This window comes from Ictidomys tridecemlineatus, chromosome 3 (assembly GCF_052094955.1).
Source record: "Ictidomys tridecemlineatus isolate mIctTri1 chromosome 3, mIctTri1.hap1, whole genome shotgun sequence".
Taxonomy (NCBI): Eukaryota; Metazoa; Chordata; class Mammalia; order Rodentia; family Sciuridae; genus Ictidomys; species Ictidomys tridecemlineatus.
Window position 1 is genome coordinate 58,313,984 of NC_135479.1, and position 14,534 is coordinate 58,328,517.

At 40.7% G+C, this 14,534-nt stretch overlaps 1 long non-coding RNA gene across 2 annotated transcripts in view; it reads right to left on the reverse strand.

Moving 5' to 3' along the window:
- Window positions 1–14,534, reverse strand: part of LOC144376176 (uncharacterized) — a 71,729-nt gene that overhangs the window by 36,793 nt on the left and 20,402 nt on the right. The gene's annotated exons all lie outside the window — the stretch shown is intronic.

The window sequence follows — 14,534 nt, forward strand, 5'->3', positions numbered from 1 at the left end:
AAAAGAAAGAAAGAAAGAAAGAAAGAAAGAAAGAAAGAAAAACAGGCAGAATCTAAGGCCCCACTCCAAACCTACTGATCAGAGTCTATTTCTTGCATCTGTACTTCTGAACTAAGGCAATCAGTACAGTAGACCAGAAGACCAGGTATTTGTGTACAAATTGAACTGGGAGGAGTGGCACATTGACATTTGTGCCCTCTCACCTTGGATTTGCCTCCATTTAATGGATTTTTTTTCACTGCACTAATATTACACCCATCACCACTTTGGGATGCAAATATGTTCACTTTTTTTCTTTCTGCACATAACCGCATGCTCCCATTAGCACCATGAGCAGGAAGTCTCCTGTCCCCACTAGGTAAGTCCTTCTTCCTCCCCACTGACCATTCATTGTTGGTGAAGATTTGGTGGTTGCCCCCAGAGAGCTACAGAGGCAGACAGGCCCACTGCTCTTGATGCTGCAGATCAATAATAAATCCTCAAGTGGGGCTCATCTAAGTATTTCTTTTTGTTTCCGCTCAGAGCCCAGAATGTTATTCCCAAAGCAGGACCTTATGCTGGTGTGTTTGGGATTGCAGGCTCCTGATCTACCCTTGCCTAACATGTACTGCTGGAGGCCCCCTTGCAGATACCTCTTCTTCCATCAAACAGCGATCTATGGGATCCTTGGCATGATTTCCCATCCGTGGGATTATTTTGGACCACCACGATCCATGAGCACAATTCTGATATCACTGAATCTCCGAAGTTCGTTATCTGGATCCATTTCCTCCCTGGAAAGTTCCTTCAAGGTCAGGCAGAATAATGGCTTCCAAAAATGTCCATGTCCTGATCCCCAAAAGCTGTATGTTACACAATATGGCAGAAGGGATTTTGAAGATATATATCTATTAAAGACCTCAAGATGGAGAGGTTATCCTGTATCGTAATCATAAGTGTCCTCATAGAGAGGAAAGTAGGCAGGCCCAGCAGAGAAGGAGTAAAGAAGGAATTTGAGGTTGGGTTAATATGGCCATGAACCAAGGAATATGGGCAACCTTTAGAAGCCAAGAAAGGAAAGCCAGAAGGATCCTCTGATCTGATAACCCATTTTAGACTTCTGACCTCCAGAGTAAGAAAAATCTGTGTTGCTTTGTTACTAAATCTGTTAAAGCCACAATAGAAAATATAGCTCCTATGCAAGTAAATGCATCTGTACTTGTGAACTGAGGCAATCAGTCCAGTAGACCAGTGAGATCTGAGGAAAGGAAGTTGTCAGGAAGTTGCCAGATCTTTCAATACACATCTCCAAGAGCAATAGGTGCTCATTACATGCCTGAGAGAGGATGCTCACCTGATACCCTCAAAATGTGTGCCAGTGAGTGGATGCTGTGCCCCACTACTAGAATTATTAATAGAGAAGACTGGCAGATTTAAAAAATTTCACCTCATCAGTTACGAAGCCACCGGAGGCAGTGCAAAAGGAGAACAATGTGCACAAGGCCACATGTCCTCCAAATCCAAGTCTTCCTTCCCTTCTGCTTCCTGCCTGTTCTAATTCGAAGGTCTTCCTCACCTCACAGACTCTCCCCAGTTCCACAGTCTCATTCAAGGACAAGTGGAAATTATTAACTTCCTTTGCAAATTTCCCAGAATCTCTTTAAGGACACCCCTTCTCCTGAGTTCTGATTTCTGGTGAAAGGGTCAGGTATGGTCCACAGGTTGATGGGACTGAGAGTGCAGTTAATAGGATATCCTCTTCAACTCCTGAGAGTGGCCCCATCCATTTAAGGAGCACCTAGATCTTGGCGGAATTTTTTAAATCTCTTGGAAGACTTGAAAATACCCCACTATAAAAAAAAAATCAGAATCTTTTTGGTGTAGTCTGGATGTCTGTGTTTTAAACAAATCTTCCAAGTAATTCTAGATTGGAGCCAACTTCTAACTTGGATGATGAACCATTCAAGAGATGAATGGTGTAGGTGGGAATTCTTCTATTAAGAAGACAGGAGACTTCCTGCTCACGGTGCTAATGGGAGCATTCAGTAAGAGGTTATCCCAAAAAATCCACCATAGACTTTTCACACCAGAAGTCTTTCCACAGGGATGTGAACTAGATAGGTACTAGGTATTCTTGGGTGCCTTTGATATTCTCCCTTTGGTATCTTAATGCTGACTTTGCTAATTGATCATTTCATCTCACTTAGTTTCTACATCTGCAGAATGGAACAATCATCACTACTTCTTTGGGTGACTGGGACAATTGAACTATCATACTCCATCATCAATATTGCCATGTCTTTCTGGGATTCCTATAGAGCCTGGAGCCTGAGGAATTGTTCAGTGATGCAGCAACATAGATCTCCTGCTATTGGGTTGTCCTGCCAGGGACGTCTTGTCATAAAGCAAGAGGCCCTTTGCTACGTCTGTTCTGTCTCATTCCTGGGACTATACATACTTCATGGTATGTTAATGGGATGCCTAAAAGGCAGTGCAATAGGTTTTACCACCCAGCACTTCACCTCCTATAACAGACCATGCCTAAGCCCTGCGCAGGGGCAGATGACTGTTGCTTTGGAGTTTCCAAGAGTGCCCAGCTACTCAGGCCATTTTCACAAGGACAGTGGGTGACGCAACTTCTTGTACCTTGAGTTAATAATTAGTGATTGAAACAGTTGTAACGTCTGGCTTCAGATCTTGTTCTGAATGCAATCAATTGTACCTGCCATGCAGGCAAGCTGCTATAAAACAGCTGCTGATGGAACCTCTTTGAACAGTTTCTCCTCTTTGAACACCTCTGCCTTTTCTCGTGGCTAAAGACATCTCGTGAGCAAGCACTCACCGGGGGGCTGGCTAAGTGATGGAGTTCAGAGAAAAGGTGTGTCCCCTTGACAAGTCTCCATTCTTTAGGTCTTGGAGCCTGTTCACAGACTTGGCTCTGCTCTAAGAAGATGGAAAGCTGTAGGGCTGTGCTGGTCCCAGCCCAGCTGATCACCTTTGTGTTCAATAGAAACCTCTGTATGCAAGAGACTGTATTTGCATGGGATTGTGGGCAGAATGAGGAGGAACCTTCTCCAAGACCTCTGGAGGAAGAGTCAGAACCCAGAACACATGGAGGAGCCCCAGGGAGAAGACAGATTTGGGAGAGGGGGTGAAGGAAAAATAGGGATCGATGGGAAGGGGCATGATTTGCTGGGCATCTCCACTAAGCCCTAGTTGCCAGGAGGTCTGCCACTTTCTTGTCTAAGTCCTTGTCTGCTAAGAGAAGAAAGAATGTGCTGGACAATGTGAGCCAGAGTGAGCCTAGCCATGTGGAAGACAGTCTCATGAGGCTCAGGGACTAGGGAATGAAGGGAGGGACAGGCTTAATGGATTTTTCCAGAAATCCAGAATAAAAGATGCCTAGTAAACAGCCCTTATCTCATGGATGTTTGTGGGAATCTCATCACTAGTAAAATTAGCAGGCAAACCACCATCACAGTAGGAAAATAGACAGATAGATAGATAGATGATAGATAGATAGATAGATAGATAGATAGATAGATAGATAGATGGATGAAAGATAGATTTTACCCCAGGAACCAGGACTCTTTGGGCATTCCATTTTCTGCCCATTCAAGCAGTTATCCCTTAGCCCTAAAATGAATATGGGTAAATTAGAAAATATCTGAGTTCCATGGCATGCCAAAACATGAGATGAAAAATCATTTTTTAAAAACCTCTAAAATAAGAGAAGAAACTTTGAGTATGAACAACAAACCCCTTGAGTTGGATAATTTATTGTATCTTCTCAAATGTTTCACAGACTCAGTGTTTTTCAAAAGTTTGGCTTTTAAAATAATATTTAAAAATTTTTTTAAAAGGGTTTATTATTTTTGGCAAAGTCTTTTTTTTTACGACTCTACACATGAGGTTGCTGTTAGCCAAGGACCTGATGATCACATGACACCTGGGATAACAGTGCTTAAAATTCTGAAATAAAATATTTAAGAGAGCATGGTCAAATTTTTTTTTTCTCATGGGATTCAGGTCTTTACCACCTTCTTCTCTGCCCTCTACCCCAATCTATTTCTTGTCACCAGCAATGAATTCTACTTTTTATTATTGGTCACTAAATGAAAGAATGTTATCTAAATCAGGGCTTGAAGATTGCACTTTGCTGCATTATTGGATATTTTCAAACTAGATTATTTCAAATTAGGGGGTGCTTGCTAAGGTCAACATAGTCGGAATATTTGTCTCCCATCCCCAAATGCATATATTGAAATCCCAACACTCAATGTGAGTATTAGAAGTTGGGGCCTCTGGGAGGTGACCAGGTCAGAAGGGTGAAACTCTCACAAATGAGGTTGGTGCCCTATTACAAAAGATGCCAGATGTTGAGAAGATGTTAGTGAAGGAATACACAGTTCTCAGAAGCATAGGTTCAAGAGACCTATTGTATGACACGGTGACTGTAGTTAATAATAATATGTTGTGCTCTTAAAAATTGCTACAAGTGTAGATTTTCAATGTTTTGGGGGTACCAGCAATTGAACTCAGGGGCATTCAACCACTGAACCACATCCTCAGCCCCATTTTATATTTTATATTTTATTTAGAGATAGGGTTTCACTGAGTTACTTAGCACCTCCCTTTTGCTGAAGCTAGGTTTGAACTCGAGATCCTCCTGTCTCAGCCTCCTGAGCCACTTGGAATTACAGGTATGCATGTGCCACCATGTCTGACTTCAATGTTCTTATCACAAAAGAAAATGGTAAGTATGTGAGATAATACATTTATCTGAATCAGCTTGATGTAGCCATTTTACAATGTGTACATATTTCAAAACATTGTGCTGCACACTACAAACATATACCAGTATTCTCAATTTTAATTAATTAATTTAAAAAGAGACGGGATAGAGTCCCCTTTCACTGTGTAAAGACACAGTGAGAAGTGAGTGGACTACAACCCAGAAAATGACCCTCACCAGCATGCAACTCTAACCCATGACTTGCAGCTTCAGAACTGTGAGAAATAATTTTCTGCTGCTTATAAGCCAACCAGTATTTTGTAATAGTAGCTTAAATGCACTAAAACAGGGAGGAAGAAATTCAGTCGAAGTGGCAACAGACTATTATCTAAAGATAATTTAGAAAGACTGTCTCTTCTAAGGCAGGATTTTTTTTTAAAATATTTTCTTTCAAAACTCTCTCTGTAGTCTTTTTTCTGACCACTAACTGATACTACTTATTAAAGATTGTCACATACTCTGGGGTAAAACTGGGATCCTTCTTCAAATTATAGATGTCCCTGATGCTTAGTCATGTCATTTAAAAATAATGTATCTTAAATTAGTGTTTAAATAGAAATTTTTGTATGTGTTCCAAAAGACCCACTTCCTCCTATTTATTCTGATACAAACCTAGTTTTTATCAGAAGTAAGTTTTTAAGTAGGTTCTTAAGGAGATTGCTACCTTCATGTCAAATCATGAAATTACTGAGTAAAGAAGATCTATGTGAAGAGGAGAAAGGAGGTTGTTTTGGCATAATAAAATTGTCAGGAAAACTTCTGATTATTATTAAAAGACGTGTTGCATTACAGCAAGATGCCAAAATACAAGGAATGAAAAAAATCTCTTATATAGCCTTAAAGTAATAAATGATTGAGGCTGAGATAAACTTCTAGACATTAAAACTGCTGAGATGAGCTTTATTAGAAAGTTGGGTGTTTTTTTTCCAAATTTTTATTCTAACCCAGTGGGCTTCAAAATACAGATTCAGGGGGATTCAGAAAGAGAAGCATTCAGATCAACTCTAGGCCTGAACACAGAGATGAGATTAAACGGTGATAAATGCAAAACACCTAAATTATAGTGAAGTGTTTCACTTGCCCCCTAGAGAAGCCTTTAAATGTACCTCTGATTATAATTGACATTCTAACCTGTTACTTCAAAAGAGCTTTTTATGAGGAGCCACGTGGAAAAGCATGCAGACCTGGTTGTTGAAACTGGTACCTGTTCTGCTGGTATTGCCACAGTTCAGAGACTAGGACTAAGCACACTTGAATCTGTTGGCCCCAGGCACTGCATTGTACCTTCTGTCTAAGGAAAACATTCTGTCTAAGTTACTTGGTGAGAAATATCTGTAGCTCCTCAATGAAGTAAAGAAATTCAAACAGTATAGTCAGATCTTTCTTATGGCTCCATGAAGAACACACATCATTCTTGGTTTCATGGAGATTTTCTCACCCCTTGGATTTCTGTTATCACATTATGCCCATTACCCTGGTATTTCTGTACCTTATGATTCTCAAATCTTAAAAGTTCCTAATGCCTCTAGGTTTTTACTCACCTCTGTAGAGTTTCCTTGGATGCTTTCAATCACCCCCTGCATTTTCCTCTCACCCAATCTTTCTAGTCCAGATGTCTTTAAGATGGAGCTACCCTGAATATGCTCAGAACAATTATAGAGTACTCTACCAACAAGAACCTGAAAATCAGATGTGTCTCAGTTTGTATGTATTGTAAAGTGGATAGACAACAGCACGAAGAGAAATGCTAGGTAGGAGAAGAACAGCCCCAAGCATTGTACTGGAACCCAGCTGTCTAAAGCAAGATGTATCACTCTGCAAGGGATGCCTGGTAGTTCCTCAGTGTAGACAGAGGGAAAAGAGTCTTCAAGGCCTTCAGCACAGTCAAAGGGGGTGGGGTGGGGAGGAGACACTGGGTGGTTGGTTGGATGTGGCCTATTCCACGCCCAGTAGACTTTCATCTTTGGAAACATCTGCATCAGCCGTTCTTAGTTTGTTTATTAACAGTCACTCTAACGGCTTCTCCTTTTGATTTCATTCCCAACAAGATTTGTGAATACGAGTTGGCTTCCTGCATAGGTTCGCCTCTAAGGAAGGAATGTGCTGGTCATACTGAGAGGCATGTTCCAGGCAGGTGACATCTCTTATTATAAATGATTGCATTAAGGACACTGGTTTTATAACTCACTCTTCTGAGTTTGATTGATGTGTATTTCCCTCAGACCCAGTAGGCTACAGAAACAAGTTTCTGAAACTACAAAGTAGGTAACCAAATCCTAGACTGTAGTAAATTCACCAAAAAAAAAAAAAAAAAAAGCCCCTGGATCCTGCCTGCCCCAAACAATGCTCTGACCTTAACAGTTTCTCCTTCGAACATCTACAGATGCCTGACATTCGTTCTGTGTCAGATGTCTTTCATTACAGAAACACTTAGCAAATGCAAGTTGACTTGAACTTGGCCCAACCTGTTAGTAATAAAAAAAAATTTTTCCTATGCCAGTTTTCCAGTTTTTTTTTTCTTTTCCCATTTCTGTCAAGAGTTCCAGGATCTGTACAAGAAGCTGAGCTCAAAGACTCTGCAGTGCTAATCTCAACCTCATAGCTCACTTTTAGTCAGAAGATGTGTCTTGTTGGCTTTGTTTTAACCCCTAGACTGTCTCATCTCCCTTTTCCACCACCATCATGGGCCTAATTCTGGTCTTCATCAACTCACGCTGATGCTGTAATTCATGTGGCCTCTTAACCATGACCTTTGTCTAATGCCCTCCCTAACCTCCTACATCTGGTCTATCTCTTCCTGGTAACACTGCCAACTGGATCACATCCAACTCTGTCATAAGAATCATCCACAATCTGCCTCATTACTATTCACCCATCTTATTTTTTTTTATTGGTTAAATACACACCCTAATTCCCCTGTCATGTAGTCTATCAGTCGTCCGTTGTAGAGTAGCAAACTATCCCAAATATTCATGCTTGAAATAATAGTCATTTATTTTGCTCACAAAACTTCAGTTTGAGATGGGCTAAGTGGAGCGAGCTAGTCTGGTCTACTTGTGTTGTCAGGTGAGGCAGCTTGATAGCAGGGCAGCTAGAAGATTCACTTTGAAGATGCTCCACTAGCATAGCCAGCAAACCAGGGCTCAGTCAGGGCTGTGAGATGGGTGCCCTTTCCCATCCACAGGTTGCTTGGGATTCCTCACTGCATGGAAGCTGGTTTCCAAGTGTCAGCATGCCTTGAGGACCAGGAGGAAACTGGATCACATCTTAGGACCCAGCTTCAGACGCCGAATTGGGTCAACGCCACTGTCATAACAAGAGCACCCAGATTCATGGGGAGCAAGTATAGTCACCATCAATCAAATGGGAGGACTATCAAGTCACATGGTAAGCAAAACAAAGCAAAACAAAAACAAACAAACAACAACAAAAACAAAAAGGAAAAAAACCAACCGTGTAGAATGGGAAAGATTTGGGGCAGTCATAATTTTGGAAAACACAATCTGCTACAGGCAGCATATGAATAAGGAATTGGTTGAAGAAATTAGTCAAGTAACACTTCTTATTTAGTGGGGCAAAGTATCACGTAGCCACCTCTGTGTGTTTTGAAGTTTCCCATCTCATCTTACAGGTGAGAAAGCTAAGGTCCACAAAAATTGAAACTTCCCTAGGCCAGAGTGGCAGCCCTGGGAAGAGAAACGAGGTCCATTTAAATACCCTGGCAGATTTTTATTCAACAGGACCCGAGGAGGGCTGCTGGGAAATGCAGATTTTTTAGTAAGTGCACAAGGCAATGGTTAGAAGCAGGCCAATTTGGGGAACACCGTATGTGATACAGCTTACTGCTCACTGGGGCTGCAATTACAGATCAGCACATGGGCAACTCATTACAGAAATTCAGGAGGGTGTGGACGCATAGCCTAAATATTTTTAAGGCCCTCTCCGAATGGAAGACATTATTATTAGTTCATAGCCCGGGTGCACAAACTAATCTCCCTGGATAATTAGGAGAATGACTAGTTAGGTTTCCCATCCTGCCCTGGAGAAACAGGAATCCGGCACTGACTTGTTGAGGATAATTTAATCCGTGCTGGAGAGCTGGCCTGCTGCCTTTCCCCCCCTCAGATGATTGAAGAAGAAAGTAACCTGTTGCCACAAGCAGAAGTCATTCAGGTACCAGCTGCGACTGGGAACTGGCAGAGGCAAGAGCGGCCTTCATTATGCAATTATCCATAATTAGGTGCTCATTACGACTTTATCATCGGGGAGCCAGCACCCACCTGTGCAGGGCTGTCGTGAGGTCCCAGCAAACAGCGGAACAGTGCCTCGCTTGTTCTCCAGGAACGTGACATCTAAAATCGGCAGTTCCAACCCACACTCAAGGTGAGGCCCCTTCTGACAGGCAGGCAGATGTGGGCCTGCGGAGGCCAACTAATCAAATTGTGTAGATGTCATAATCCTGGTGTTCCATACAGGGTATAGGATGAAGGTGGAAAGAAAGAAGAAACTGCTAATAGAGCCTCAATGAATGGAGAAATCCTTTATATCCAGAAATGGATGGCTGAAGTCAGAAATGAACTGTTGAACTGGTCAAAAGTTGGACACCCAGACTACTTTTTTTTTTTTTTGGTAAAAGATGTCCCCCCTTATATCAAGCACTTTCTGGACCCCAATTAGGAGCAAGGTCTTGTTTGTCTTTCTACCTCCTGCCATACGGTGCTCAGCAAAAATTGGATATTTGGCACATAAGAGAAAGTGGATAGATCAACATAATATTCACAACAGAAGAGAAGACACATAGGGAGGGGCTTGCTTTAATGCACAGAGAAAATATACACAGTTAGCTTGTTAAATATACGCACAGGGGACAGGAAAACACAAGTCCAACTATCTACACCAATTATAGAAGAAGAAGCATGCTTTTCATTGGATAAAAGAGCACCAGAGACACAAAGTATTACAGATCCTCAACTAGAATCTGAATCAGCTGGTGTTAACAGGTGTGGATTCAAAACAGTGAACTAATTAAGTGCCTTCAAAAATCTCAGTTTTTAACTGAAGTAAAAATATTTGGCTTACTTATATTCCAGCAATAACTAAGGTTTTGCAGGATAATCCATTCTTCCCTATCTTCCATAAAGGAAGAAGTGTAAGTGTAAATTAATTGAATTATCTATTAAATGCATTCTAAGCTCTAATGGTTAAGAGTTTGGCACTATGGCACCAATCGACACAGGTACGTTTGATGGAGTAGAGTTCAAAATTAGCTTTAACATATCTAGGGTTTCTGGAATTAGTGGTAATGGTTGCACAACTTAGCAATGATATTAAAAATATATAAATATGAATTTACCATGGGAATAGATATCATTGGTTTAAGTAGATTGCTCTTGAATAAAAATAGAGCACCGGCTAGGGATGTGGCTCAAGCTGTAGCACGCTCACCTGGCATGCTCGGGGTGCTGGGTTAGATCCTCAGCACCACATAAAAATAAAATAAAGATATTGTGTTCACCTAAAACTAAAAAAATAGATATTTTTAAAAAATAGAGCACCACTTTATTTATTACACCAAATTGATTGGAAAGATATATGTTGAAAAAATGCCACAATTATTCTAGACAATATCTCAGGAAAACTATTTATGTATCTTGTTGTGGCAGAGTCCTTTACGGCATTATAGAAATCCTCCAAGCCAAAATTTACAATTTTAACCACATGATTTAAAATTCATGTGTAATTCATAGCAATTTTTTTTCCAAGAAAAGTACTATGTATATGAATTGAAGACAAACAACGTAAGGGAAAGAAAAACTTGCAAAATGTGATGAGTGGCTAATTTTTGTGACATCAGAACTCATACAGACCTATTAAAAATCCCTCAAAAGAGAAACAAAGCAATGACATGAATGAACAACTTATGGAAATAAGTATCAGTAGCAAATAAGTACATGAATTGCCATTCATAAATAAATGAATGGCCACCATGCTTTTACCTATCAGATTGATAAATATTTAGATATTTAGAGCAATCAACTTGAACCAATGATATCTATTCCCATGATAAATATTAGACAAATAACAAAGCCTCTTAAATAAGACCATCTGTGTTCAAGTCTTCATTGTACGTACCAACTGTGTGACCTCAGGTAAATCCTTGTTTACTCTTCCATAAAACAAAAATAATAGCACCTAACTCACAAAGTTGTAAAGAAGATACAATGAGACAATACACAAAAATACTTGGAAAAGAAGCCAACACATAGGATGCACTAAATAAATGTTAGATTATGAAAGGGTGTAGAATAAAAAATGCACAGTTTTGTTGGAAACATAAACCAGAAATCAATTACTGTTATCTACCCATATTTTAAACATGCCCTGAACATGACTCAGCAATTCTATTCCTGAGTCTTAACTATATGGATATGTTCCCTAAAGCACACCAAATTATATAAACAGGATTGATCCCTGGAGCATTGCTAATAATTGATCACCAAATGGGAAACAACCCTGTCTGTCAACATGGAAGTGATTAATAAGATGGGATGCATCTCTCAGAAATAATGGGATTGTTATGCATAAATGGATATAAAAAGAACTCATGATTTTGAGTGAGACCAAATAAGGTACAAGATTCTTATACAGGATGAACTTGTTGATAAAATTTTAACGTATATTTATGCATGTATAGAAGTTATTAAGGAAAAAGGACTAAATGATTTTTTATCTTTAAAGGTTGATGCTTCCTCATATTCTTCTCAAAAGACTTCAAAACCCATGTGAGTATCAAAGTGGTGGAGGAGACCCATGTAGATGGCCAAGTAGGGGCAAATGGAGCCCACTGCTTGGAGATGGAAGCAGAGAGGTAGCTGATCCTAGAAACTCAGAGGACACAGAACACTCCAGAGACTGACCATCCATGGGAATGAGGTTTTGCAGTTTCCATGAATAGGATTCAAAGCTCCTCCCCCAACAAGGTCCTTTCTCTGAGGGACTGGCTGACAAGTACCCCAGATACTACCTGTGAGTCTAACTGATCCTTGATGTTTTTTCTCATCTTCAAAAAACATAGACACCTGGACTATGACCACATCAGGGAGACCATCATGAACCAAAGATGGGAGCATCACCTGCCTCCAATGTTCTAGACAGCAAAAGACTCTCAAGACCCCAACACAACATGGGAATGGCAAAAAAACCCCAAACACGACCAAGACTTAATATCCCTGCCACCAACCAGATGCCTCCAGTTCAGAAAATGCCGAGTTTTATAACCTAAAACAAAGGTGAAGGAAGTCATTAAGCTCTGAATTTTGTTTCCTTTTGTTATACCTTAAATGATGAAATGTTGTGAAGGGAAATTCATGAGCTAATTTGGCATGTATAATTTTCCAGAAATATATACAACAAACAGCTAACAATTACTTTGATTTGGAGAAATGGCCTGGGAATTAGAAAATAGGAATTTTATTCTTTTCCCTATTCTTTAGACTATAAACTCATAATAGTTACCATAATAATAATATAAAACATGTACTATATTTATAATTTTTTTAAAGAAAGAAGTTTATCAGGGAAGAAAATATTATAGGGTTTGAAAATAGAGTAATATCTCTTTGGGTAGGTGATTTCTACTTTTTGAGTCTTGACCTTACCATTGGATATGGTTTGGATCTAAAAATGCTCCCCTTCCCCAAAAAAGTTCATGCATTGAAAGCAGGATTCCCGGGTGCAGCAAGGAGCAGAGGTGTGACTTTTAGGCAGTGATGAGAGGCTGTAACCTCATCAGTGGATTAATCCACATGATGGATTAGTAATGAGAATGGACTAGTAGGTGGTGACTGTAGGCAGGTGGGGTGCACCTCGAGGAAGTAGGTCAGTGGGGACTATATCTGTCCCTCGCCTCTTCTCTCCCTGACCCTGATTCCCAGCTGGCATGACCTAAGCTTCTTTCCTCCTCCATGATGTTCTACTCCACCTCAGGTCCAGAGCAATGGAGTCGGCTAAACAAGGAATAAAACCTCCGAAACCTTGAGGCCAAAGTAAACCCTTCCTTCTCTAAGTTGTTCTTGCCAGATGTTTTGGGAACAGTGACGAGAAGTTGACCAACATACCATCTGTAATGTGCACACGGCACCTGAACTACCACCCTGGAGTTGTGTGATTGAACGAGATCTCTGTATCCCTGGCATGAGGAAAACAATAAAAGGCCGTGGTGGTAGTCTATGAACTCTTAAAACAACTGCTAACAGGGTGGGGGCCTATTAGAAGGATTAGTTAAGGCCTCATGTGTCTTTCTCTTAATGCATAGTTCCTTGGCATCATGATGAAGATGATGGAGATGGAAAAGTTGTGGGATCTTAATACAGCTCAGTTGCTTTTTTTTTTTTGAGGGGGGGCAAGTATCAGGGATTGAACCCAAGGACACTGGACCACCACGGAGCCATATCCCCAGCCCTATTTTGCATTTTATTTAGAGACAGGGTCTCACTGAGTTGCTTAGCACCTCGCTTTTTGCTGAGGCTGGCTTTGAACTCGCAATCCTCCTGTCTAAGCCTCCGGAGCCACTGGGATTATAGGTGTGTACCACTCAGTTACATTTAAAAAAAAAATTGTAGTAGTTGTACACATACCTTCATTTTATTTATCTTTATGTGGTGCTGAGGATTGAACCCAGTGCCTCACATGTGCTAGGCAAGCTCTCTACTACTGAGCCACAACCCCAATCCCTCAGTTGCCTTTTAAGTGAACTTCTTACTTTGATCTGTGTGTTTCTTCTGATTGGAAACCTTGAATGAGTAGCTGTATCCCCCTTAGGTATTCTCTAGAATGTCCCTACAGCCTACCCTTACTACCCTAATTAAAACCCTAATGCTCAACTCCTGATTCCCAGAATCTAGTTCTAATTTTCTCCCTCTACCATAGGTATTTGTCACCATGTAAGAAATTATTTAAGTAACGTATTTCATTTTCATTGTCTTATTTCTGCTCTACATACACCCTCATCCACTGGCACAAAAATGGTCCCATTCATCTGCAAGCTACTTGCAGAAGAAAGATTTTGTTCCACTCACCGAAGTATCATGAGCCTTTATAAATGTGTCTAGCACACAGCACATGTGCAAATATTTGTGGAATAAAGTAAATGGTCAAAGCCCCTTTCGGATTTCTATGCGACACTTCCTTTAATGTTAGAATCTGCATATTTTTATTCCCTTTATAAGAATAATTGCCCATTTTGATTCTTATGAGGAAGAACCCCCATGAACAGCAGTAATGGATAAAACCTCACATCTGTCCAGGCTCCCCTCTGCAAGGAGCAATCTAGGTTCCCTCTGGAAGTCACTTCTGCCCCCTGGGATTGGCATACAGATCTAAGCCCCATGGTTTGAATATCTCCTTTGCAGTAACTCACTGCGGCAGTGGAGATACCGGATGCCACCTGCATCCTTCACTCAGTGTCACTGAATGATATTCACCTGGATGAGCAGACAGCGATCCTTCTTTGTGTGAAGGAGAATTGAGCACCAAAGGATCCAATGAGAAACGAGATCAGCAGAGATGTGGGAATGAAGGGACTCTAAAGCGTGAGACTAGAAAGCAGCAAATGATCGCTGGAGTGGATAGGCTTTAAAACTCCAGGGTGTTCCATTTGCTCTTTGCCATAAAAATGACAGAGTTAGGTTAAGGATTCTACACCCCTTATTAGCCCATTAGCACCAACAACAAAGATGAAAGACCCCGAGGGCGATTTTTG